The sequence below is a fragment of the Mustela putorius genome, unplaced genomic scaffold, assembly GCF_011764305.1.
Source record: "Mustela putorius furo isolate JIRA1106 unplaced genomic scaffold, ASM1176430v1.1 tig00003834_pilon_pilon_pilon, whole genome shotgun sequence".
Taxonomy (NCBI): Eukaryota; Metazoa; Chordata; class Mammalia; order Carnivora; family Mustelidae; genus Mustela; species Mustela putorius.
In genome coordinates, this window is record NW_025421987.1 from 30698601 (window position 1) to 30726339 (window position 27739).

Sequence of the window (27739 nt, forward strand, 5' to 3'; positions counted from 1 at the left end):
AATTTTTTAAAGTAAGTCCACATATATTTCATTTCTATTATTGTATTAAGAAATGATTAGAATATATTTCTGAAAATATCAATGATCAAGTTTCTCTTTAAAGACTAGCTTACCTTGTTTGGGGTCTCTAGGTTTAGCTGTCATATTGGAGGCTGCCAGTAGGTGGCAATGTAATTTATGAAGACATTAGAAGAAAGAAAGCTGAGTGAAGGAAAACGTCTCTTAAAAAAACAATGCAATTTATTATTGGTCACGGAAACAAGGCCAAACTGTAAGTTTTTCTTTGAATATCTTCTTAGGAAAATCTTCTTGTGTTATATTCTAGAATTCTTTTTCACTTGGATGGAACAGACTAAAATTTATGAGCAGATGAAGAGAACCTTCTGAAAAGTATATGAATCTTCTAGCTCAGATATTTCAAATAAATACCTGCAATTAAATAAATTTAATTGGCTTGATTTATTTCTCTAATTGAATTGATAAATCTAAATAGACTTTGCATAGAATCAGCCAAAGTCTAGCACTATAGACATAGACATTGCTAAACATAGACATTGCTCTCAATCTTTACATTGTGCTTTACCCTTTAAAGGTGAAAAGGCTACAACTTTGTACCTCTCTTGCTCAGACAATCTAGTTGTTAATTAGCAGTGCTCTACATGGTTTAGTATATATATATATATATATATATATATATATAATTTTTTTTTTGCTAAAATAAATAACCTCATTGACTTCTTGTAACCATGTAATCTGTAATTCAGAAGTTGTGGTAATGCTTTTAATAGTGTTCTCCCATTCCCACTCTAAAAATAGTTCGCTGTTCTTATTTAGTAAATTAGACCAAACTTTGAGTACTAAGTCATACTCTTTTAATTTCTACCACAATTTTATTTCCTACCCAGGAGAACTATAGCCTTTCTAAGGCAAACTTATGTAGAAAAAGAACAGATAAGAAATAACATCTTAGACCAGCTCTTATTTTTTTTTAAAGATATTATTTATTTATTTGACAGAGAGAGAGAGAGAGATCACAAGTAGGCAGAGAGATAGGCAGAGAGAGGGGGGGAACAATCTCCCTGCTGAGCAGAGAGCCCGATGTGGGGCTTGATCCCAGGACCCGGAGACCATGACCTGAGCTGAAGGCAGAGGCTTAACCCACTGAACCACCCAGGTATGCCATTAGACCAGCTCTTAGACCAGCTCTTAGACCAGCTCTACCTTTTATTAGTTCTATCACCTGGGCCAAATCATTTAACATTGTGGAGCCCCGCATTTCTAGTCTGGAAAATGAAAGGATTATTGTAAATAATCTCTAAACCCGCTTCCAGTTCTGCAACATTCTGGTTCTTTGTATAGGATTTCAAAGTGAGTCATCAACTTTATACTTCCTATATTTTCTAAATCAGTCTATGAATGAAATTGGCTTGAAAATAGCTTCACAAGAATAAATTGGTAAAACAGTATTTGAGTGGATCACTTGGAAGAGTTTTCTAAATTGTTATTAAAATATCTGTCTTTAAACTATAATCAATGTCAGATGGTTAGTTACATATATGAAATAATTTTTTTTGTACTGCCAATCTTCTTATTAAGAAAAGTAATCATAATTTTGCAATTTAAATACTTAAATATGGGCACTAGGGTTCACATGAATATCACATATTATTATCCTTTATATTTTCTTCCCTCTTGTAAGTTTCCTTTCTGGTCCTTATATAGACTAGCTATTCCATCTAAACGATTAATGAGGTTATTTTAATCTACTGAATCCTACACCTCCTAGTTCTTTCTATGTGTAAAGAGAATTAGAAATTATCTTGCACTAACAACACTATCTTTAAAAAGCAGTCTACATAAATAAAAATAATGCATTCCATTTGTATGCTATGGTCTTTGGAAGGTACACATTAAATGTTTACAAATAATATATTTGATACTTGTCAAGTTACAGATATATAATATTATTAGTTATGCTTTGTCTTCTACTTCTCTTGATTATGTTACTTTAACAAAAAATATATATTACATTATTGGGGAAAACACTGACCTATATGAGTTAAGGGGGCCTTGGTTTCCTTCTTAGATCTTACTATGTAATATCTATGTGTACTTGGTCTAGACATTTGAGATTTTATATATACATCATGAAGACCTAAATTATCCTTAAGCTTCTTGCTAGTTCTTATTTCTGTATATAATGAAATATAACTCTTCCACTTCTCTTACTTCATTCAGTATATTTCATAAATTTTCCTTTGTAGTGAAGAGAAAATCACAGAGATACTCACAAGGCTATCTCATGCACTCCCTTACATGGGTCCTTCAGGGACAATTTATGTGTTTGCTCTTCTTATATTGGATCCAAAGACAAGACCAAGCAAAATTGTGTATGATTCTTATTTTAGTTAAATTTAAATATAAATCATTAAGTCTTTAGAAAACTTTTACTTAGCAATTAAAATAATTGTATTGTATATCCAAGGAAAATAAAAATTGAAACTGGAGAGAATGGTTGAGTAGTTGAATCACTACCTATGAAGATATTGCCAGTTCCTGCTAGAGAAGAAAGCATGTTCTATAAAGTCCCCACAGAAACCAACATCTTTAGCATTCTAGTAAGCATGGAAATGGATCCAATAAAGATAATGTTTAAGAATGAATACCTCTAGGGATGCCTGTGTGGCTCAGTTGGCTAAGTGGCCTACTCTTGGTAGGCCAAGATCTCTTAGTCATGAAACTGAGCCCTGCATTAGGCTCTGCACTCCACATGGAGTCTGCTTCAGAATATTTCTCCCTCTCCTTCCAGCTCGTGTTTTCTCTCTCTCAAGTAAATAAGTAAAATCTTTGTGTGTGTGTGTGTGTGTGTGTGTGTGATTATAATTTTTTATTTTTTATGAACATATATTTTTATCCCCAGGGGTACAGGTCTGTGAATCACCAGGTTTACACACTTCACAGCACTCACCAAAGAACATACCCTCCCCAATGTCCATAATCCCACCCCCTTCTCCCAAACCCACTCCCCCCAGCAACCCTCTGTTTGTTTTGTGAGATTAAGAGTCACTTATGGTTTGTCTCCCTCCCAATCCCATCTTGTTTCATTGATTCTTCTCCTACCCACTTAAGCCCCCATGTTGCATCACCACTTCCTCATATCAGGGAGATCATATGATTGTTGTCTTTCTCTGCTTGACTTATTTCGCTAAGCATGATATGGTCTAGTTCCATCCATGTTGTCGCAAATGGCAAGATTTCATTTCTTTTGATGGCTGCATAGTATTCCATTGTGTATATATACCACATCTTCTTGATCCATTCATCTGTTGATGGACATCTAGGTTCTTTCCATAGTTTGGCTATTGTGGACATTGCTGCTATAAACAATCGGGTGCACATGCCCATTTGGATCACTACGTTTGTATCTTTAGGGTAAATACCCAATAGTGCAATTGCTGGGTCATAGAGCAGTTCTATTTTCAACGTTTTGAGGAACCTCCATGCTGTTTTCCAGAATGGCTGCACCAACTTGCATTCCCACCAACAGTGTAGGAGGGTTCCCCTTTCTCCGCATCCTCGCCAGCATCTGTCATTTCCTGACTTGTTGATTTTAGCCATTCTGACTGGTGTGAGGTGATATCTCATTGTGGTTTTGATTTGTATTTCCCTGATGCCAAGTGAAATGGAGCACTTTTTCATGTGTCTGTTGGCCATCTGGATGTCTTCTTTGCAGAAATGTCTGTTCATGTCCTCTGCCCATTTCTTTTTTTTTTTTTTTTAAAGATTTTATTTATTTATTTGACAGAGAGAAATCACAAGTAGGCAGAGAGTCAGGCAGAGAGAGAGAGAGAAGCAGGCTCCCGCTGAGCAAAGAGCCCGATGCGGGTCTCGATACCAGGACACTGAGATCATGACCTGAGCCGAAGGCAGCGGCTTAATCCACTGAGCCACCCAGGCGCCCCCTCTGCCCATTTCTTGATTGGATTATTTGTTCTTTGGGTGTTGATTTTGCTAAGTTCTTTATAGATTCTGGACACTAGTCCTTTATCTGATATGTCGTTTGCAAATATCTTCTCCCATTCTGTCAGTTGTCTTTTGATTTTGTTAACTGTATCCTTTGCTGTGCAAAAGCTTTTGATCTTGATGAAATCCCAATTTCATTTTTGCCCTTGCTTCCCTTGCCTTTGGCGTTGTTCCTAGGAAGATGTTGCTGCCGCTGAGGTCGAAGAGGTTGCTGCCTGTGTTCTCCTCAAGGATTTTGATGGATTTCATTCGCACATTGAGGTCCTTCATCCATTTTGAGTCTATTTTCGTGTGTGGTGTAAGGAAATGGTCCAATTTCATTTTTCTGCATGTGGCTGTCCAATTTTCCCAGCACCATTTATTGAAGAGGCTGTCTTTTTTCCATTGGACATTCTTTCCTGCTTTGTCGAAGATTAGTTGACCATAGAGTCTATTTCTGGGCTCTCTATTCTGTTCCATTGATATGTGTCTGTTTTTGTGCCAGTACTATGCTGTCTTGATGATGACAGCTTTATAATAGAGCTTGAAATCCAGAATTGTGATGCCACCAATGTTGGCTTTCTTTTTCAATATCCCTTTGGCTATTCGAGGTCTTTTCTGGTTCCATATAAATTTTAGAGTTATTTGTTCCATTTCTTTGAAAAAGATGGATGGTACTTTGATAGGAATTGCATTAAATGTGTAGATTGCTTTAGGTAGCATAGACATTTTCACAATATTTATTCTTCCAATCCAGGAGCATGGAACGTTTTTCCATTTCTTTGTGTCTTCCTCAATTTCTTTCATGAGTACTTTATAGTTTTCTGAGTATAGATTCTGTACCTCTTTGGTTAGGTTTATTCCTAGGTATCTTATGGTTTTGGGTGCAATTGTAAATGGGATTGACTCCTTAATTTCTCTTTCTTCTGTCTTGCTGTTGGTGTAGAGAAATGCAACTGATTTCTGTGCATTGATTTTATATCCTGACACTTTACTGAATTTCTGTATAAGTTCTAGCAGTTCTGGAGTGGAGTCTTTTGGGTTTTCCACATATAGTATCATATCATCTGCGAAGAGTGATAATTTGACTTCTTCTTTGCCGATTTGGATGCCTTTAATTTCCTTTTGTTGTCTGATTGCTGAGGCTAGGACCTCTAGTATAAGGTGAATAGCAGTGGTGATAATGGACATCCCTGCCGTGTTCCTGACCTTAGCGGAAAAGCTTTCAGTTTTTCTCCATTGAGAATGATATTTGCGGTGGGTTTTTCATAGATGGCTTTGATGATATTGAGGGATGTGCCCTCTATCCCTACACTTTGAAGAGTTTTGATCAGGAAGGGATGCTGTACTTTGTCAAATGCTTTTTCAGCATCTATTGAGAGTATCATATGGTTCTTGTTCTTTCTTTTATTGATGTGTTGTATCACATTGACTGATTTGCGGATGTTGAACCAACCTTGCAGCCCTGGAATAAATCCCACTTGGTTGTGGTGAATAATCCTTTTAATGTACTGTTGAATCCTATTGGCTAGTATTTTGTTGAGTATTTTGGCATCTGTGTTCATCAAGGATATTGGTCTATAGCTCTCTTTTTTGGTGGGATCCTTGTCTGGTTTTGGGATCAAGGTGATGCTGGCCTCATAAAATGAGTTTGGAAGTTTTCCTTCCATTTCTATTTTTTGGAACAGTTTCAGGAGAATAGGAATTAGTTCTTCTTAAAATGTTTGGTAGAATTCCCCCAGGAAGCCGTCTGGCCTTGGGCTTTTGTTTGTTTGGAGATTTTTAATGACTGTTTCAATCTCCTTACTGGTTATGGGTCTGTTCAGGCTTTCTATTTCTTCCTGGTTCAGTTGTGGTAGTTTATATGTTTCTAGGAATGCATCCATTTCTTCCAGATTGTCAAATTTATTGGCGTAGAGTTGCTCATAGTATGTTCTTATAATAGTTTGTATTTCTTTGGTGTTAGTTGTGATCTCTCCTCTTTCATTCATGATTTTATTTATTTGGGTCCTTTCTCTTTTCTTTTTGATAAGTCGGGCCAGGGGTTTATCAATTTTATTAATTCTTTCAAAGAACCAGCTCCTAGTTTCGTTGATTTGTTCTATTGTTTTTTTGGTTTCTATTTCATTGATTTCTGCTCTGATCTTTATGATTTCTCTTCTCCTGCTGGGCTTAGGGTTTCTTTCTTGTTCTTTCTCCAGCTCCTTTAGGTGTAGGGTTAGGTTGTGTACCTGAGACCTTTCTTGTTTCTTGAGAAAGGCTTGTACTACTATATATGTTCCTCTCAGGACTGCCTTTGTTGTGTCCCACAGATTTTGAACCGTTGTATTTTTATTATCATTTGTTTCCATGATTTTTTTCTATTCTTCTTTAATTTACCGGTTGACCCATTCATTCTTTAGAAGGATGTTGTTTAGTCTCCAAGTATTTGGGTTCTTTTCAAACTTCCTTTTGTGGTTGAGTTTTAGCTGTAGAGCATTGTGGTCTGAAAATATGCAGGGAATGATCCCAATCTTTTGATACTGGTTGAGTCCTGATTTAGGACCAAGGATGTGATCTATTCTGGAGAATGTTCCATGTGCACTAGAGAAGAATGTGTATTCTGTTGCTTTGGGATGAAATGTTCTGAATATATCTGTGATGTCCATCTGGTCCAGTGTGTCGTTTAAGGCCTTTATTTCCTTGCTGATCTTTTGCTTGGATGATCTGTCCCTTTCAGTGAGGGGAGTATTAAAGTCCCCTACTATTATTGTATTATTGTTGATGTGTTTCTTTGATTTTGTTATTAATTGGTTTATATAGTTGGCTGCTCCCACGTTGGGGGCATAGATATTTAAAATTGTTAAATCTTTGTTGGACAGACCCTTTGAGTATGATATAGTGTCCTTCCTCATCTCTTATTATAGTCTTTGGCTTAAAATCTAATTGATCTGATATAAGGATTGCCACTCCTGCTTTCTTCTGATGTCCATTAGCATGGTAAATTCTTTTCCACCCCCTCACTTTAAATCTAGAGGTGTTTTCAGGCTTAAAATGAGTTTCTTGGAGGCAACATATAGATGGGTTTTGTTTTTTTATCCATTCTGATACCCTGTGTCTTTTGACAGGGGCATTTAGCCCATTTACATTCAGGGTAACTATTGATAGATATGAATTTAGTGCTATTGTATTGCCTGTAAGGTGACTGTTACTGTATATGGTCTCTGTTCCTTTCTGATCTACCACTTGTGGGCTCTCTCTTTGCTTTGACGACCCCTTTCAATATTTCCTGTAGAGCTGGTTTGGTGTTTGCAAATTCTTTCAGTTGTTGTTTGTCCTGGAAGCTTTTAATCTCTCCTTCTATTTTCCATGATAGCCTAGCTGGATATAGTATTCTTGGCTGCATGTTTTTCTCGTTTAGTGCTCTGAAAATATCATGCCAGCTCTTTCTGGCCTGCCAGGTCTCTGAGGATAAGTCAGCTGCCAATCTAATATTTTTACCATTGTATGTTACAGACTTCTTTTCCCGGGCTGCTTTCAGGATTTTCTCTTTGTCACTGAGACTTGTAAATTTTACTATTAGGTGACGGGGTGTGGGCCTATTCTTATTGATTTTGTGGGGCATTCTCTGAACCTTCTGAATTTTGATGCTCGTTCCCTTTGCCATATTGGGGAAATTCTCCCCAATAATTCTCTCCAGTATACCTTCTGCTCCCCTCTGTCTTTCTTCTTCTTCTGGAATCCCAATTATTCTAATGTTGTTTCGTCTTATGGTGTCACTTATCTCTCGAATTCTCCCCTTGTGGTCCACTAGCTGTTTGTCCCTCTTTTGCTCAGCTTCTTTATTTTCTGTCATTTTGTCTTCTATATCGCTAATTCTTTCTTCTGCCTCATTTATCCTAGCAGAGAGAGCCTCCATTTTTGATTGCACGTCATTAATACCTTTTTTTGATTTCAACTTGGTTAGATTTTAGTTCTTTTATTTCTCCAGAAAGGGCTTTTATATCTCTCGAGAGGGTTTCTCTAATATCTTCCATGCCTTTTTCAAGCCCAGCTAGAACCTTGAGAATTGTCATTCTGAACTCTAGATCTGACATATTACCAATGTCTCTATTGATTAGGTCCCTAGCCTTCGGTACTGCCTCTTGTTCTTTTTTTTGTGTTGAATTTTTCTGTCATGTCATTTTGTCCAGATAAGAGTATATGAAGGGGCAAGTAAAATACTAAAAGGGTGGCAATAACCCCAGGAAAATATGCTTTAACCAAATTAGAAGAGATCCCAAATCGTGAGGGGGGAGAAAGGGGATAAAAAGAGGTTCAAAAAGGAAGAAAGGAAAGAAAAAGAAAAAAGAAAAGAAAAGAAAAGAATTAAAAAAAGAAAACACCTAAGAAAAATATAAAAAAGAAAAAATATATATATTAGATAAACTAGTAAAAAATCGTTAAAAAAGAAAAAGGTAACAGTTAAAAAAAATTTTACCCAAAGGTGAGAAAAAAAAAAACAGAAAATGAAAAAGAAAAAAATTAAATTAACTGCAAGACTAAAAAAAATCACAGGGAAAATGCCATGAGTTCCGTGCTTGGCTTTCTCCTTCTCTGGAATTCTGCTGCTCTCCTTGGTGTTGAAACCGCACTCCTTGGTAGGTGAACTTGGTCTCGGCTGGATTTCTTGTTGATCTTCTGGGGGAGGGGCCTGTTGTAGTGATTCTCAAGTGTCTTTGCCCCAGGCGGAATTATACCGCCTTTACCCGGGGCCGGGGTGAGTAATCCGCTTGGGTTTGCTTTCAGGAGCTTTTGTTCCCTGAGCACTTTCCATAGCGTTCCCGGAGGATGGGAATACAAATGGCGGCCTCCTGGTCTCCGGCCCGGAGGAGCCGAGAGCCCAGGGCCGCACTCCTCAGTGCGCCCTCAGAGAACAGCGCCCAGTTACTCCCGTCTGCCTGACCTCCGGCCACACTCTGAGCTCACTGAGCCTGCGACCGGTTCGAGGTCACCCCGAGCTGTGAGCTTACTGTCGGCTCTGTCTCTGTAGCCGGCTTTCCCGTTCCAATACCCGCAAGCTCTGCAACACTCAGACACCCCCGATCCTTCTGTGACCCTGCAGGACCTGAGGCCATGCTGACCCCGTGTGGGCTTTGCCCTGGGTAGCCTCTGGAGTGATGTCCCTCAGAGTGATGTCCCTCAGCGGCACAGACTTTTAAAAGTCCTGATTTTGTGCACGGTTGCTCCGCCGCTTGCCGGGAGCCGGCCCCTCCCCCCAGGGTCTATCTTCCCGTCGCTTTGGATTCACTTCTCCGCCCGTCCTACCTTTCAGAAAGTGGTTGTTTTTCTGTTTCCAGAATTGCTGTTCTTCTTCTCTTCGATCTGCCGATGGATTTTCAGGTGTTTGCAATCTTTAGATAAGCTATCTAGCTGATCTCCGGCTAGCTGAAGTAGTCTCAGCCTGCTACTTCTCCGCCATCTTGACTCCTCCCCCAATAAGTAAAATCTTAAAAAGGAAAAAAAAAAAAAGAAGAAGAAGAAGAAGAAGAATGAATCTCTCTTTATGTTCCAAAAGATTTTTTGTTAAATTTCATAGGATGTTAAGGGCTTTGTGATTAAACTCGATGTGTTTTTGCAATAAACCAGTTGCTTAAATTCAGAGAAGACATAAAGAAACACTAGAAACAATGTACTCTATTGTTATCAGGTCTTTAGAAGCAAAGCTGAGAGTAGAGCACAACATTTCTTATTCTTATAGATAAGAGAAAAAAGATCACACCAAAAAAAAAAAAAGGAAAAAAAAGAAAAAGCTAATAGTCTTATTAAAAAGTAGGCAGAGGACAGCAAAGGAAACAGTCAATAAAACCAAGACAACCGATAGAATGGGAAAAAATATTTGCAAATGACATATCAGATCAAGGGCTAGTACCCAAAATCTATAAAGAAATTATCAAACTCAATATCTAAAGAACAAATAATCCAATCAAGAAATGGTCAGAAGATATGAACAGACTTTTGTGCAAAGAAGACATCCAGATGGCCAAAAGACACATGAAAACGTGCTCAACATCCCTTGGCATCAAGGAAATACAAGTCAAAACCACAGTCATGTCACACCAGTCAGAACAACTAAAATGAACAAGTTGAGGAAATGACAGTGTTGGCAAGGATGTGGAGAAAGGGAAACCCTCCTACATTGTTGGTGGGAATGCAAACTTGTGTAGCCACTTTGGAAAACAGTATGGAGGTTCCTCAAAAAGTTGAAAAAAGAGCTCCCTATGACCCAGAAAACACATTACTAGGTATTTAGCCTAAATATACAAATGTAGTGATCTTAAGGGACACGTGCACCCAAATGTTTATAGCAGCAATATCCACAGTAACCAAACTATGGAAAGAGTCTAGATGTCCATCAACAGATGAATGGATAAAGAAGATGTGGTATATATATGCAATGGGATATTATGCAGCCATCAAAAAAACCCCGAAATCTTGCCATTTACAATGACGTGGATGGAACTATAGGGTATTATGCGAAGTGAAATAAGTCAATCAGAAAGACAATTATCATGTGATCTCACTGATATGAGGAATTTGAGAGAGGAGACAGAGGATCATAAGGGAAGGGAGGGAAAAATGATACAAGATGAAACCAGAGAGGGAGACGAACCATAAGAGACTCCTAATCTCAGGAAACAAACTGAGGGTTGTTGGAGGGGAGTAGGGTGAGAGGGATGCAGTGGCTGGGTAATGGATACTGGGGAGGGTAGGTGCTATGGTGAATTGTGTAAGACTGATGAATAACAGACCTGTGCCCCTGAAACAAATAATACATTATATGTTAATTTAAAAATAGGCAGAAGAATTGAATAGACATTTTTCTGAAGAAGACACACATAGACAGTAGACACCTAAAAAGATGGTCAACATCTCTGATCATCAGGGAAACAAATCAAAACAACAATGATATACCACTCTACATTGGCCAAAATGACCAATATAAAAAAGACAAAAGATAACAAAGTGTTGGTGAGGATGTGGAGAAAAAAAGAACACTTGTGTGCTATTGGTAGGAATGTGAATTGGTGCAGCCACTGTGGAAAACTCTATGGAGTTTCCTCAGAAAATTAAAAATAGAAATATGCTAAGATCTAGTACTTCCACTACTGGATATTTATCCAAGGAAAATGAAAACACCAATTCAAAAAGATATATGCACCCTTATGTTTATTACAGCATTATTTACAAGAGCCAATATATGGAAGACATTAAAAAAGAATGAAATCTTGCCATTTAAATCAAAAGGATTGGCCTTGAATGTTTTAATGCTAAGTGGAAAAAAAAGTCAGATAGAGAAAGATACCATTTGATTTCACTTCTATGTAGAATCAAAAAACAAAATCAGTGAATAAACAAAAAACAAAAAGAGACTCAAATACAAAGAACACACTGGTGGTTGGCAGAGGGGAAAGTCTTGGGGGAGGTTAGGCAAGATGGGTAAAGAAGGAGGTATAGGCTTCCAATAAAAACAAAACAAAAAACTACAATATGAAAAGAATCAGAAGAAAGCTCCTATACTAAACATCTGAATATGTAGCGTGATAGCTAACCACACACACACACACACACACACACACACACACACACAGAGAGACCACAAAATTATCCAGAAGTCATTTTGAGTTTGACACATTTAGTTTCTTCTTTAATTAAAGTAGAATAAACAAATGGGGAGAGATGTATATGTTGGGGATATGAAGGGGTGGGCTATGAAGATCTATGATAAGATAACAAAGAATTTTAGATTTGATTTTATGTGAAATTGGGATTTTATACTAAGGTTTTATTTTTCAACATTATTTAAAAATGTGTAGCCCTTTTTTTTGTTTATTTTTCTTATTAGATATCTTTAGTTTGCAGAGCCAAAGCAAATCAGAATTTTGAGGTAATATAATTAATCAGTTTATTTGGCAGTCAATATTTTGGTCAAGAGAAGGTCCTGGATTCAGAGTATTTGGATTCTTAATTATTAATGACTTAGGAAAACAACTCGGTTTTTCTGAGCCCTCCCTGTTCTCCTCATCTGTTCTTTTCAAAGTTCCTACTTTAATCACATGTTTGACAAAAGGCACAGAGTGATGGTTATATGAAATGCATTACCTAGCAAAAAGAACTAGACACATGCAACATAGTATTATCCCAGTGCCATAAATTTTGGCATGCTTGATGTCGAATCTGAATTTTCTATGAAGACCAATCAGTCATTGGATATGCAGACATTTATATAGTTAACAATTCATAAGATGTGGTGCTGATTAAACCTTTAATTGTTTTCCAATTTTAGGCTAATGATGACTCTTCTAGCCCTTAGGTCTTTTTGTTTTTTGTTTTTATTTTCACCAAAATCAGGACTGACTTAAAATTAACTACATGAAAATGGGTGAAATCTGTTTAGTTTATACATATATTTCATTAATGTTGGTAGTGTGTTAAATAAATGTCTCCTGTACCATTAACAATTACAGTGAAGTATGATTTTTTCAATTGGAAATACAGACGACACTGACACATAAGATTTTTTTTTTTAAAATATACTTTAAACAGGGGAATTACCATCTATTTTAATCCGGCATTTTTGAAACAAAAGTAGTGAATTGCCAGATTTTTTTACACTGCTTCTTATTATGTCCACAAACAAGAAATGTGCCCCCAATTAAATCTTTAGACATTTGTAAGAAATATAATTTGAGTTTGTCTGGTTCTGACTTTAGAATGATACAGACAACCACTGATGGAAAAGATGATTTGGTTTATAAAGCTTGAAAAACATTATTTAAAATACCAGATTTTAAAAGAGTAAGTAAGAAGACATGTTTAGAGTACACCAATACTTACATGCTTTTGCTCTCCAAGCATCTAGTTTGGCCCTGGAAATGGTACCTTTAAAGTTTACATTATCGTTTATCCAAATGTTAAGTGATGTGGAAAGTGTATTTTTACATTGAGTAGATAAATACTTAGTTTTTATAGAGGTCTTAATTTTGTAGTGCAATTCCCAGAGCTACAAATAAATAAATCCTAATAATTTTATGAATTAATTAATTTTAGCTTATTTACCTTTCATCTCATTTTTACATCAGGATAGTGACTTTAAAAAATTCTTACCACAATATTAATTACAGAAGCAGGCATCTTTATTCCAAAGATTTTTTCAATGCATGGATACTATGCTCACACATTTATATCGGGTATAAGGATACTCAAAATGGATAATGGTTTTTTAATTTTGAAACAGATATAAATTAATATTATTTGTAGGTGGTCAAGTTTTTTTTTTTCCAAATAAATCTCAGGTAATTAGATTTTTCAACAGTATAAATGTTGAAAAATTATTTATAGCCACACTTCTACTATAAGAGATGAGAAAAATAAAATAAATTACAAACCATATTAACCAGCCTACTGACACTCTTATTCTAAATGTAGAGATTTTAAAAATTTACCTCCAATATTAATTTTTTTTTTTTTTTAGTGCAGCATGTTAGGAATGTAGATAAAGTGATACTGTGGAAATTTTTTTTATACTTAGTAGATTTAACTAATATACCTTGAAAAGAGAAGTAGTGTAATTAAGCAACTGTTAGCCTCCCTCATTAATCTTGCCTTAGATCTTCTTAGTGAGTCTTTATAAAGTGCTTTGGCTTTATAGGATATAATCTATAGGAAAAGATGACCACCACTTACTAAAAAAGTTTGCTGTCACCACCAAACTCATCAGTGCCCCAATACAGTATCTTTCATCCAAGCTAACTATTTGCCCTATTTGGATAAGGGAGAAGCATTTCCAGATTGTTTCTATATGAGAAGAAAATCTCTAACTGCCTCTATCTACTTTAATGTTATCGTTGCCAGGGCTTCCACATAATTTCTCTTATCCTATAGTAATTCTTGTCTATTCATGGTTCAAGAGACACTTGCTATAATCCTGTGCAAGGAAAAGGAGAGCTATATCTGCTCAACCTCTGGTCTTGCAAGGCATTACTAAACCCCAGTGTGGTGGTGTTCCTGTTGTCATTATCATGGACTCATTCTTCTCTTCATATCTATGCGGAAGTAGATATTTTAGCTTTGCCTGAGGAAACCTCATATGAGCTTTTGTAACCATAAGGACCATAAAAGACTTGGAAGCTCAAATTAAAAGTTAAAAAGTGAAATGATTCATCAAGGAAAATAAAAAATGAAATTCACATTTTAAAAAGCTGAAATAAAAATGTGATAAAACACAGAAAGAGACTCATGATTTACAACACTCAAAGAAGGGGGGGAAATGTCCTCTACATCCTAGAGATGGGATAACACAGTAGTTGAAGTAAAAATTTGGCTTACTGAGATTTACCCTTGGCCATTTTCTACCTTTGATAAGGCATATCTAATGCTATAGGAAAAAATCTAAAACTTACTCTGTAATAATTCACAAAGACTGTCTCTATGAACCATATATTGTCTATTAAAACAGTATATTCTGAACCTGTCTGGTAAGATTGTAGTCATACTGTTTGCAGAAGACTTGCTTTTTTTCAATAGGTAATGGAAATATCAAGGTCACTAGCTAATTCTCTTAAAATTTTATAATGTGAGATCTAGTGCACTGTAATCAGAAAACTGAATTTACTAGTTTAGTGAAAGAAAACTCCATGTTCGCTTAGTTTAACTGACTATGATTAAGTTACCTACACTTCCCAAGACACATAAGCCTAAAGGTAACATGGAATCATGAAGTCATTACTTCTCTAGCTCTGCTTGTCTTTTCTTGGAAGCTCCAATCCCCTTCGAAATTCTCCTAAAATTTAAAGGAACTCTCTTAATGTCTCCCTTTCAGCTAAACAATAGTACTAACCTATGGTATTAGACATTTTCAACTTTCTTAATGTGGACCCCATTGTGATAATATTCCCTCTTCTCAAAACCAGTAAATTAAGTTCATGAAAACTGAACTTATGAAACTAACAAGTAAGTTTTTTTGCCTATGATAAATCCATGAGATAGTGCTAAATGTATATGGTCAATGACTGCAAGGATTTTAAGGTTTACTAGAGAAAATGAATTGTAAGTAATTTGCTGTGAGAAGCATTGGGAAAAGGCAGGAACATTACACAAAGATAATTATTCTAATCAGGAAGTCAGGAGAGACCTCTCAAAAATGGGTGATTCAACTTAACACATGAAGAATAAGTAATGATCAGTTTCTACTCCAGAAATATGGCAGGATAATATTTTAAATAAGTGTACTTTAAAGTACAAGAATATCACATGCTACCAAAATAATTACTTTTCAAAGCTTATTGGGCTTGTAAGAAAAAAAAAAAATAACACATAGCTGATACCAGAAAACTGATGTTTTCTTAAAGCCAATTACTGATATCTATGCTGAGATCTGGAAACAACAGGCAAGCTTCAAATATATAACAAATAGAATTGTCAAGAAACATAATTATTGAAACTGGAAACTCTATGTCAGGTTCTGTTTAAACAAAATTTTGTTCTCCTACTAGAGAATTATATGCTGAATCTGAAAAGAAAAATATTACCCAAACATGGCAGAGAAAGATAAAAATATTAATAAATAACATGTGTCTGAATATGTGTGCAAGTATGTGTAACAGAATGAGAAAAATGATTACATAAGTCTAATAGGAATCTTATAAAGAGATACTACAGAAAATGGAGGAGAGTAACATTAATGCTACTTAAAAATATGCCAAAATCAATGAAAGACATGAATACACCAATACTGAAGCAGGCAAGCATCAAAAATGATACTGAGAAGGAAAAAAAAAAATACTGTGAAAGGAGAGACGACCAAAACATGAATGGGTTAAATATTCAATATAAGATATAAAGGAAAGTACAAAGAAATACATTAAAAATGATAGAAGGAGAGAGAAAAGAGAAGAAAAGCTCTACTACTACCAAGACTTTTTATAAAGTTGGGAGAAGATTTTGACAGCAAATACTAATATGACATAGTTATTTATTCAAATTTATAATAGAATTCTTAAATAAATACATAAAGGGTAAATAACTCAAAAGAAAACAAAAAGCATTTCATAGAAGAAAAATAAGAATGGCCATTTAGCCTAGGAAAAGCTGTTTAATTTCATTAAGATTCAGAGAAGTTTTAATTAAGACATAAAATAGTTTATACCCCCCAGATTGGCAAAACTTAATTCTGCGAATACTAAGTGTTGGAGTGGATGTCAAAAGGGGGAATCTTTTGACATAGCTGGTAGGAAGTTAATTGGTAAAATCATTGGAAAACAATCTGGCATTATCTAGTAAAACAAAATATGCCCATATCTTAGAAGTCAGAAATGCTCCACCCACATATACTGTTTAAAGAGGGAATCTTGCATATATATCTGGAGACATACAAATTAATGTCAGAACAACATTATTTATAACAACTAAAACAACAGGGGAAAATAACAGAATATTCATCAAATCTGTGAGGCTAAATGACTTACAGATTTACCTATAGAATATTATACATCAGGGGTGCCTGGGTGGCTCAGTGGGTTAAAGCCTCTGCCTTTGGCTCAGGTCATGGTCCCGGGGTCCTGGGATCAAGCCCCATATCGGGCTCTCTGTTCAGCAGGGAGCCTGCTTCCCTTCCTCTCTCTGCCTGCCTCTTCCTACTTGTGATCTCTGTCTGTCAAGTAAATAAATAAATCTTAAAAAAAAAAAGAATATTATAAATCAGTGAAAATATGTGAATTAGAGGAAAAAGCCACAACCGGATAGATCTTAGTAAATAAAGCTAGTTACAGTATAATAATATTTATAAAATTAGGCATAAATAAAATTAAGCCACACATTAGAAATACCTGAACATGTAAAAACTAATTTAAAAAGGAAGAAATTAATAAACACAAAAATCAGAAAGTTGTTTTCTCTAACAAAGAAGGTAATGGGATATGCGGGGGGAATATGGTCACCATAGAGGTGATGTTTTGTTCTAGGTTGCGTGATAGACTCAGGAATGCATTTTTATTCCATTTTATTTTTATTTTATTATATTTTATTATTCTTCCTCACATATTTTATTTTACTGGAACAACTTTTATGATATAAAAAATTGTTTGGAACTATGCATGTGAAGGGAGAAAGGAATTTCACAGCAAGACAAAGAGCATTAATGACTATAAATTCAGGGCCAATATGAGGAAATAGTTGATGGTGCCAATGATGCTATTGATCATCAGAGGAACATCTACTTTCTGAACTCTATGCAAGACTTTCTAATATCAAGGGCAAATATATCTGAATTAAAAGCCCTGACCCCTTCCACTGCCATTGCCAATATTATTGCCTCTTCCATTGTCATTGCCTAGAGTTGCCAAATAAAATTCAGGTTATCTGGTTAAATTTTAATTTCAGATGAACAATGATTTTTTTTTTTTTGGTAGTGTAAATATGCCTTAAATATTTTGTGGAAATTACTTATACTGAAGAAAACAAAAACAAAAACTTCTCCTTACCTGAAATTCAACTTTAACAGAGCATCCTTTATTTTTACTTGCCAAATCTGACAACTTTTGATGTATCCCCTCCTTTCATAGCTGAACGTACCATCTCCTGTCACTGAAGAACCCACGTACTTGAATGCTGCTGAGGCTTTATCTCTGAATGTCTAAGCTCTTATATTCTTCACTACATTTTGTTACAGTCTTTTTTTTTCTTTTAATGAGTCAGGCATTAATTCATCAGCATGATGCCAAAGAGCAATGAGAATGACTGAGAGCATATTGTATATCACTTTATCCTCCTTATGATTCTCTGTGAACCAAAAGCATGTGCCAGACTCTCCTGTTGGGATGAATTCTTTCCCAGGAAGCTCCCAGCACTCCCATGTAAATAGAACCACTGAAACACTTTTGATAGCATTTTTCAGACATACCGACACATGGCTAAATCCTTGAATAAATAAAGCATGAGTTCAAAGTAGGGCCCAAGTTAAATTGAATGTTCAGTTGATAAACAGCTGCAATTAGTAATAGGAATTTTGCTGAGTAGCCTCATCTTTAAAACTTTCAAGAAGAGTTTTTCTTTGTCAGGATTTAAGTTGTCTTTCCAACCTTTTGGTCATTTTCTTTAGTGTGTCCTTTATACATATAATGAATTAGACCAAAAAAACAAAACAAAACAAAACAAAACAAAAAAGTAACTTAATATTTTATAATTTAAAGCTAAGCATACATTCTTATTTTAGTTTGATTTTCTCTACATATACATAACATTTGCTCTCCTGTAGGCCATTTACAATTTTTTCAAAAGTGTTCTAAAATCAAGATTTAAAAACAAAGACAACAACATATTAACTAATAGAGGAAAATTAATATCCCAGAAAATATTAAATAAAAAGACAAAATTTTCTTCTTCTATAAAATTCTGCTTTCAGCTTTACTATGTCAATTTTGTAATTACATACTATTCAAACTTCAATATATTATTTCTTAGGTCTTTTACCTAGTTATATTTATGTCCTTCTGCTAATAATCAGCATTGATAGGTAAAAATTAATCAAGCAAAATAGAATGGCTAATAAGTCTAGACAATAAATGAGACACTTCAATGGACCTGAGATTGGAAAAGGTAAATTTTTTGTAAAGTTTAAAATTTACTTGTAAAATCTGCTCATATTGTTAAGTTTCATGGTTGACAATTGGACTATTGAATAATCTCAAAAGATCTTATGACCACTATATCTTTCTGGGAAATACATTCCTATGATTTTAGAGATACATATTTATTATGGGATGACAATTTTCTATTGGGCTTGTGGATTTGGGCTCAGGAAGGAGTGAAAGAAAAAATTTCAAAAATACTAACACTTCATTTGTCATAGAACTTATATGACAACTAAGCAAGGGGACTAAACCACATTTTTTGCTTTTGGTAATTAGGAAAACATACACAGAGTGTGATCATATAGACTACTATGAAATACAGAATTCACCTAAATCAAAACCTGAGTTGAAATGATCAGAATCTGTATCCCTGGTCTATTTCATCCACCCTAGCAAGAAGGCTTATAAAATGTAGGTTGAAAGAATTATTAGACTGGCTGATAAGGGACATGCATTAAACATATTGGCATTTGACAAGATGTTTTTATGAGATTAAAGCTCAAGTAGAGTTCAGTGATATTTCAATTAGGTGGATTAGAAACCGAATGGTGGTGGTCAAAAAATGCTGGGTAGGAGATGAATATCAGTCTGTAATGGCATTTCACAGAATTCTGACCTTGAATATATTCTGTTCGCTATCAAATAGCATGATTGGAGAATAGCATCAATCAAGAGAAGAATGATAGGCAATATGATAAAAATCAGTTTTCAAAAGCATCTTGATAAGTAACAATGGTGGGCCAAATCTTGCAAGTTATATGCAATATGTATTCATACCTAAAGCCTGAAGTGCAATAGAATAGTACATTATAGATAAAATGTAAAAAAATTCAATATGTGTCCATTTTTATGATATTAGTGTAATCATGTATTGCATTACATTGTAATACTATAATCTCTTAATACTATAATTTCTTGATTGAAGGAGGAGGTGGACCTTCTATTAGTTGCTCAAACTCCTCCCAGACTGATGTGTTCAATTTTGGGAAGAATATATAAGAATATATATCTAGGCAACCAGAAATGTGCTATGAAGTATATGACAAGGATGGTGATATTATATTTTAAAAACTCTATCTGAGAAAAAGTTCATTATAGGGACTGGTAATCTCTAGTCAGGATTAAGAACTTTCAAATTGAAGAACAGAGATAAAATGTCTGTTTTTCAAATGTTTGAAGTACTGCAATACAAAGAACTAGATTTTTTTTTTTCCTTAACATGAGATGTTAGTGAGTAGAATTAGGGACAAATGGAAGCCTACATTGATACAGATTTTCATTTAATGTAAGGAAAAGATTAAAATCTGACCAACCAATCTGTATTTGGTTATCCATGTCTAAATAATTATTTGTTTGGGATATTATGGAGATGTGATACTGAATGACAAAATGGGCTAAATGACATGTAAAAGCACTGAGTCCTGACAAAGTGATATTTGTTATTTAACTAGATTTTATTTTTTTATAAGTTTTGCTTTTTTTTTTTTTAAGATTTTGTTTATTTATTTGACAGACAGAGATCACAAGTAGGCAGAGAGGCAGGCAGAGAGAGAGGGAAAGGGAAGCAGGCTCCCTGCTGAGTGGAGAGCCCAATGTGGGGCTTGATCCCAGGACCCTGGGATCATGACCTGAGCTGAAGGCAGAGGCTTTAACCCACTGAGCCACCCAGGTGCCCCCCTTAACTGATTTTAAATTCATCTTTACCATGATCTTCTCTCTCTGCAATATATTTTGAGTATTTTACTTCAATATTCACTCTAGTATAATAGATATACCAAGAAATCCCCAAATCTATGTGTGGATGGGAGATCATTAGTTGTATGATTCTGCCCTAATAAATAAATATGTTGATAAAGGGAAACAGTTTTTTTTGTCACATAAATGGTACTTTCCTTGAGGACCATGCTATATGTACATAGCACAGATAATGACAATATTCTAGGAAGCAATAGAGCAAGACTGAGGACAGAAGACTTTCAATGGATCTCATTATGAAAGCAAAATAAAGAGACCAACAATGAACCAGAAAAGGTAGTAAGAGTGAAAAACTCACAGAAAACTTCATCAACAACAAAAGAAATCCGCTAAAGAAAACACTATCAAATAGGAAGGGAGGATTGACATTAGAAAAGGAAGAAACCATCAAAAATGGGGAAATATGGTACAAAAGGTAAATGCAGCGCTCATCGGGTGACTGGAGCATTTCCAAAACAACTAGAAATGAGAGAGTGATGAGAGGCAGTATGTACAGTGAAGTTTACATAAAAATTCAGCCACTCACTGTAGAAAGGAAAGAATTTTCGCAGGGGAAAGTAGGCCAGATAAAGGGAAGCCTCAACGGAAACAGACAACATAAGCTCCAAAGATGTGATACAGATAATGTGTCCCATAAACAAAGGGAAACTGCACAAAACATGAAAAGGAAAGGCCAGTCCACAGGCAAAAAAGAGGAACAGGATTTTGTACAAAACCGCACTGTGTGAACAGAGATAATAAAGAAAAGAGGAGGAAGATCAAGTTGGAAAGGAATTGAAAGAACTGATGAGATTGAAAGTATTTATAAAGAATACAAAGAAAAATATCCGAGTAACTCTCTTCGGCTTTCTCCCCCCATCGCCACCACACACACACACACACACACACACACACTTGAACGGTTACCATCCCATTTAAACTGCATTCTACATTCTGAATTATCACTGGTTACCTAATTTAGATAGACAAAACCATATTCTCATCATCACCAGGTCAAGTGTTACTATGGAGTCTTATACTTGAGCAAAGATTTCAACTACCCACAAAAAAGTTTGATGCTATAAATGATTGTAATCTATGCATTAGTTATTAGAACAAATATAAAATTACTACTCTTTCTATTAATATGAGCTTCTACAAAAATGCTGAAACACGAGTGGTCAGAAAATTTGTGATGGAGTTTTCCTGTATGAGTTTTTACAATATAGAATTAATGAAAATTTCTGCTTAGAACTCTATCATAGTGTTCTACGTAGAGTACACAGTCTAAAAACTGAACACTTACCCTTTAATAAGCTCTCTAATAGATAGCACACATATAACCATTAGTAAACAAAATTACAACATACCTTAGTCATAAGTTTAGTGATACTGGTGAGAATGTGAGGTAATAGGTGTTCATTCACACTGTTGGCAGGAAAATAATTGGCATAAGTATTCTAAAAGACAATTAAGCAATATTTAGGAATGTTTAAACTGTACAACTCAAGAACCCCCCCCCTTTCAGCAAATTACACATAAAATATTAAGTTTACAGGGACAATATAAGAGATATTCATTATAGGGCGGTTAAGTTAGCAACATAATAGAAACAATCTAAATGTTAACCAAAGGAAGATGAGTTAAATAAATTATGGTAGATTTGTAAATGAAATAGCATACAACCATTCAAAATGATGTAAATGAAGCAAAGTACTTGCAATAGAGTGATGTCTATGATAACACATTGGGAGAAAAATGCATGCTTTGCAAAAGTTTTATACAATAATCTTAATTTTTGTGATTAAAGAGATTATATTTTATGTAAATGCAAAGGAAAAATTTGAAAGACAATGCACTCAGGCTAACAGCATACTTTTAACTACTTTGTGAACTCTTTAAAATGGTTGCCAGGGGCGCCTGGGTGGCTCATTTGGTTGAAGCCCCTGCCTTAAGCTCAGGTCATGATCCCAGGGTCCTGGGATCGAAGCCTGAGTCAGGCTCTCTGCTCAGCGGGGAGCTTGCTTCCCCCCTCTCCCCCGCCTGCCTCTCTGCCTACTTGTGATTTCTGTCTGTCAAATAAACAAAGAAAATCTTTAAAAAAAAATGGTTGTCATGCTTTTGTAATCATAAAAAATTGTGTCATATATATTTTATAAAACAGGAAAACACCATCATGGCTTGGCTAGTTTTGACAAAAGGAAGTAAATAATTTGAGGAGGGATATGGGATATTTTAGATCAATCCTAAAATGGAAATTTAGAACTAACATATGTTTTTAACTTTATGATAAGGGGTAGGAGTTGGAGTTAAAGTAGGACACATTCTGAAAGCAATAATGAGACCCTATCCTCAGTGCTTACATAAAACCATGTTTTATAGAATGGAGCAAGGATGAACTGGGTACACATGGACGCTATTTTAACTGTGTGTCAATAAATGCTTAGAAATAAAGCCGGGAAAACTCTGTCAAAATCTATTAGTGGTTTTACTAACACAAATGTTGAAAACTTATTCCAGATGTTGGGACAGGTTGAATATATTATCAGGGTCGCTTGCCCAAATTGTTGAGATATTTACCTTTTGGATTTCAATGTCCATCACCCTACATTAGCTCATGTTCTAACTGCTACACTTATTATTAATGTCTTTAAATTATAATTCATTTTTAAAATCAAATAATTCCAATTATAATATTTGGTTATAGAGCTGTGTGTGTGTGTGTGTATATATGTACATATATATATGTATATATATATGTGTATATATATATATATCTAGCAAGATGCAACTTTCAGTGAACTTGTAATTTGTAAATGATCTCTGAAATTGGGACTGTTTATTTTCTTTTACTCAAACTTTAGAATAGAAGATCCTCACTTAGTTGAGGTTACAAGCAAAGTGAAGGAAATGTCCTAGAGCCCCTATGAAAGATTTATTTTGATTTGACTAAAAAGGGCCCTGTTAAATTATGAAATGATTTTTCCTTTATTGAAAGTCTCTTATAAGTCTTTATTTCAATTTCAAAAATGAGAACTATTTTATAATTATATAAAAAGAGGGTGCAGATTATTTTGAAGTGAATGCATAGTAGCATACAGTGGAAGAATTTATATTTTTCTAATAAAAATAAAATTCTTATACATATAAGTGGAAGAAAAATCATGATATTTCATTTAACTGGATATAAATGAATATTGAATGTCTAGCAACAAAAATAATTGATCCCAGACTATATGGTCCTTGGAAATTGGGATTGATAAGAAAGTGAAAATATTAAAGATTACATAACGCATTAGCAGATGATTGAAAAAGTCAGTAGGACCAGAAACGTAATTTGTTAAGACATATAAGGTGACAGATCAGAGGAAGAAGAAATAATAAGAGCATGAGAAATCCTAATATTATTTTTTTTTAATTTTTAAAAATTTGTTTGACAGAGAGAGAGAGCACAAGCTGGGAGATTGGCAGAGGGAGAGGGAGAAGCAGGCTCCCTGCTGAGCAGGGAACCCGTTATGTGACTCCATCTCAGGACTCTGAGATCAGGACCCAAGCCAAAGACAAATGTTGAACTGACTGAGCCACCCAGGCACCCAGGAAGTCCTAACACTTACTGAACAGAATTAAAGGAGACTTTGTAGACTACATTCATAAGAGCTAAGGACCTAAGACAAAATCCAGTATGAGTTATTTTTTTTTCCCACTTTGGCCTCTTTAAACAGGATAGAGCCATATAAAAAGTATCCTTTCATATGTGTGATCATTATTTTTGACATTTTCTTTACTTGACATGAAGGATTTATGTGGTTTTGGTCTTCTTCTTATCTTGCAGAGGAAAAAGAACACAAATAACACTCTAAATACCAAGGTATCAGATTATACACAGCTCCATCTAAGTTTTCAGTGTTCAGTTGGGGGCCCTGGGTACACCGAGAAGCTGAACGATCACAGACAAAATGTAAGTCCAAGCCTCAAGGTCTGAACTGGGAACTAGTTAAAACTGTGTTTGTGTCAGTGTGAGTTTTTGTAATTTGAGTTTTCACAATATGAAACAGTGCTGTCCCAGGGAAATAATTATATGTTGAAATAAACACGTTTTTCTTTTCTCATGACTTCATTATACTCATTTAAAATATTTTCTTTTACCTGAGTTTGGACTGTTCACAGGATTGCTCCATATTACTGGCTCTAAACAAATTCTCATACAATTCTGTCATTCCTACATCATCCTAAAACCCCAAATACCCATGACTGCCAAAAAGAGAGGCGTTGGTATTGCTCAAATGCCATTTGAGCTCCATCACTACTCTGAGGGGAAGTGTTGTCATCTCTTCTTGTCTAGGAAAAGGATTGGAGAGATCCAGTTCTTGCCTGGAGGAATACACACCTGGCAAGTGGCAGAACCAGGGTGAATGATAGCAGAAATGGTGGGAGTTTGTGAGTATACTCATTAGCAATTAGCCAAATCAAAAACAGTACCCAGCATACCACTACACCCAACGTGAATAAAGAGCCTATCGTCCAGATTTCTTAATTCAAAATAAATCAGAAGCACGCAGAATCACTGGAGATCATCAGCTCCAGCCACTTTGATTTTTTCTTCTTTTACTCATAAGGAAGCTCTAGCCTAGAAATCTTCAGTCACTCTTTAAGAAGTGACTACTTTTGTCAGAAAGTGGTAAAGCTAAAAACTTCAAACTTTCCAGGGTTTTAGGGTCCTGTCCATTTCATGATGCCAGTTTGCCTTTCTAAACCAGAGTGATGTAATTCTTATTCATCCAGTAGGTGGAGGTAGGTCACTTGATCTCCACAAATCACAGAGAAAATGCTGAGAGAATACTGATCAAGTGTAACATCCAGTTGGCCTTAACCCGTAGAAATGCCAATGTTTCTATATTAGGAAAGTTTAAATCGTTCTGTTTCTTCTGTCTTATGCTGATTGAAAATCTATAACTTTAACCATTAGCACTAAAATATTTTTCTTTTTGAGGGTTCTCTTAAATCAGCCCATCTCTGGCTACTCTGTTAAACAGAGGAAGAAGAGAATTTCTTATCTGTGGTAAGTCCTGAGTTTTCCTTTTTTTTTTTTTCTTTCTTCTTATTTCCTTTTTTCCTGAGAATCTACTGTGTATCAGCTTGGAAAATGATGTCATTTTAGACCCAGGAACATATGAATGTGTGTGGAATCATACAAGCTCATCAGACAGAAGCAAATGTCAACCCAGCATTTATCCCTGTCTCTGGTCAACACATATCATTCACATTAAGCCAAAGTCCTAAGTGTTTCTATGACCAATCACCACAAATGCCAATGACATAAGTGGTGTGTTCCAGATGGGACAGAGCAATGTGTACATGATAGTGTTGGTGGCTGGAGGAAAGATGTTTAAAGACAAAGAAGATCCTGGAACCTATGTGCATTGTGGAGCAAATGAGGTATTAATTTCTGATGAGTGTCATGCGTCAAATTCTATAAACAACTCTTGGATAAAAACAACAGTTCCCAAATATTCCTTATGGAGGAAATAATAAAATCCTCATGAGCTAAAGGTTTCTAATTACTGCCTCTGTTCATCTCAAGGATAGTATGTAGGATGATGTGTAAACTAAGCTCATGGGATCTAAAGACTCATCTGTTATAGGGCTGGAGAAAAAGAAGAAAAAAGAAAGAAAAGGGATTTAACTACAGAAGACAGATAATCTTGGTGTTAATGCCTGTAGCTGCTTTATTAGCAACTGCTTTGTACGTAATAATGGCTTATCCTGCTTTTCCCACTGGCGAGGGGGAAATAAAGTTAATGTATGCCCTCCCACCAGGCACATTAAATCAAATCCTTTTATTCTGAGCCCTTATTTCTCAAGTGCGCAGAATGGGGTTAGATGTAGAAAAGGAGAAAGGAAACAACCGATATTACATTACAAAAGACATTTTTTTTCATACATGTACATTTCTGTATACATAAGATAGGCAAAGCACGTTTAGTGAAAAAAAAAAAAAACTATTTTCCCAACCTTATACATTTTTCAGTCTAAAGCATTTTATTTGCATAGTGGGAAGCCAGGGTTTCCCCTAGATTGATTAGACCAGAAGCTGGTGCTCCAGCACTAACATGAAGAAATTCAGCAATGGGCATGAACATGAATGACAGGATGGTAACAGCATATGGGAGAAAGCTCAACTATAGGCACAAACCCAGTAGTATGAGTTTTCATCCAGAAAAAAAAAATCATGTAAGCTCTAAAACCTAAATCTTTGGCAGGCTCTACGAGGAAGGGACAAAGTGCACATATAATATTTCCAAAGATGTGAGAGATGATTTCATTGTGTTCTTTTCTATCTTTGTACATAGGTAACACTTATACATACCAGTTTAATATATATAGCAATTTAACTAATATTTAATTAACCCTTATATGTAAGAAAAAAAGAACAGAATGAACACAAAGAATTGGACAGAAATAGGAGAGGTATTCACATATAGGTCAATAGTTTAAATAGAATTTAAACAAAAGTTACCCCAAAATATTCTTGTTAGCGTATGGTTCTGAAACCTCCTGGCACAGATTTTCCGCTTTGTCTTCCTGTTCCCACCTACCAGATAGCTTCTTTTTGTATGTTTTTTGTTCTTTTGTTTTTATCCAGACAGTTATTCTTGATAGCCGCTTTCCTTCTTCTACTGTACACTGGATGGTGAGACTTTTTCTTTTCTCAAGAGACTCCCTTGAAACCTTGTTTTATTCACCGTCTAAGCATAGAACATAAATTTGACCTTTAGCAGATTCTCATAATGCTTTTAGCTATGGAAAGGCACACTCAGCAAACTAATTTATGTCTAGGAAGCAAATGGATTAACTAAGTGTCCTGCAAAGGACACTGAAGGACATTCAATGACATTCTTCAGCAACATTAGGATGAAAATGAAAAATTAATGTTTCCATTCCAGGCAAGGTTATGATCTTCATCAAATGAAATTTGGTACATTCTGTATCCAATGGAAGCCTCCAGGATTTGGAACAGCATAGTTAGTATCAACCTTCATTTAATGAAAATCAGCCATTGTGGAAAGTAGGAAAATAGGGGTGGCATTTTACACAATTTCATCTGTTGTGTTACATGGTAATGTTTTCAATCAACAGGTGTGGTCTTCTTGGTCTGTTCTTACAAGAACTTCTGGCTGCTGTCCAGGTTACTCATAAGCTGCACCTGTCAGACACCAAAGCCTTCCATCTACCCCTCAGAGAGAGAATAAGTAAGAATGTTTTGACTCTTTTATTCTTTTATGAGTTTCAATTTAAAATGTTTGTTTTATCCACACAGAGGCCCAGACTTCTTTCAGAGAACAAACTCGTTGCCA

At 35.3% G+C, this 27739-nt stretch overlaps 2 long non-coding RNA genes across 2 annotated transcripts in view; one reads left to right on the forward strand and one right to left on the reverse strand.

The window, feature by feature from the left end:
- The window catches only part of LOC123394346, a 38346-nt gene extending 13415 nt beyond the window's left edge, over positions 1–24931 (forward strand). Inside the window, exons 2-4 of the long non-coding RNA XR_006609024.1 lie at positions 132–271; positions 24217–24342; positions 24727–24931. This is a non-coding gene — a long non-coding RNA (uncharacterized LOC123394346). The remainder of the gene's footprint in view (positions 1–131; positions 272–24216; positions 24343–24726) is intronic.
- On the reverse strand, positions 9421–27424 carry LOC123394345. The gene is made up of 3 exons (XR_006609023.1): positions 26902–27424; positions 21755–21812; positions 9421–9469 (listed from the first exon to the last, which is right to left on the reverse strand). It is a non-coding gene; the product is annotated as an uncharacterized LOC123394345 (long non-coding RNA).
- Positions 27425–27739: the final 315 nt, after the last annotated feature.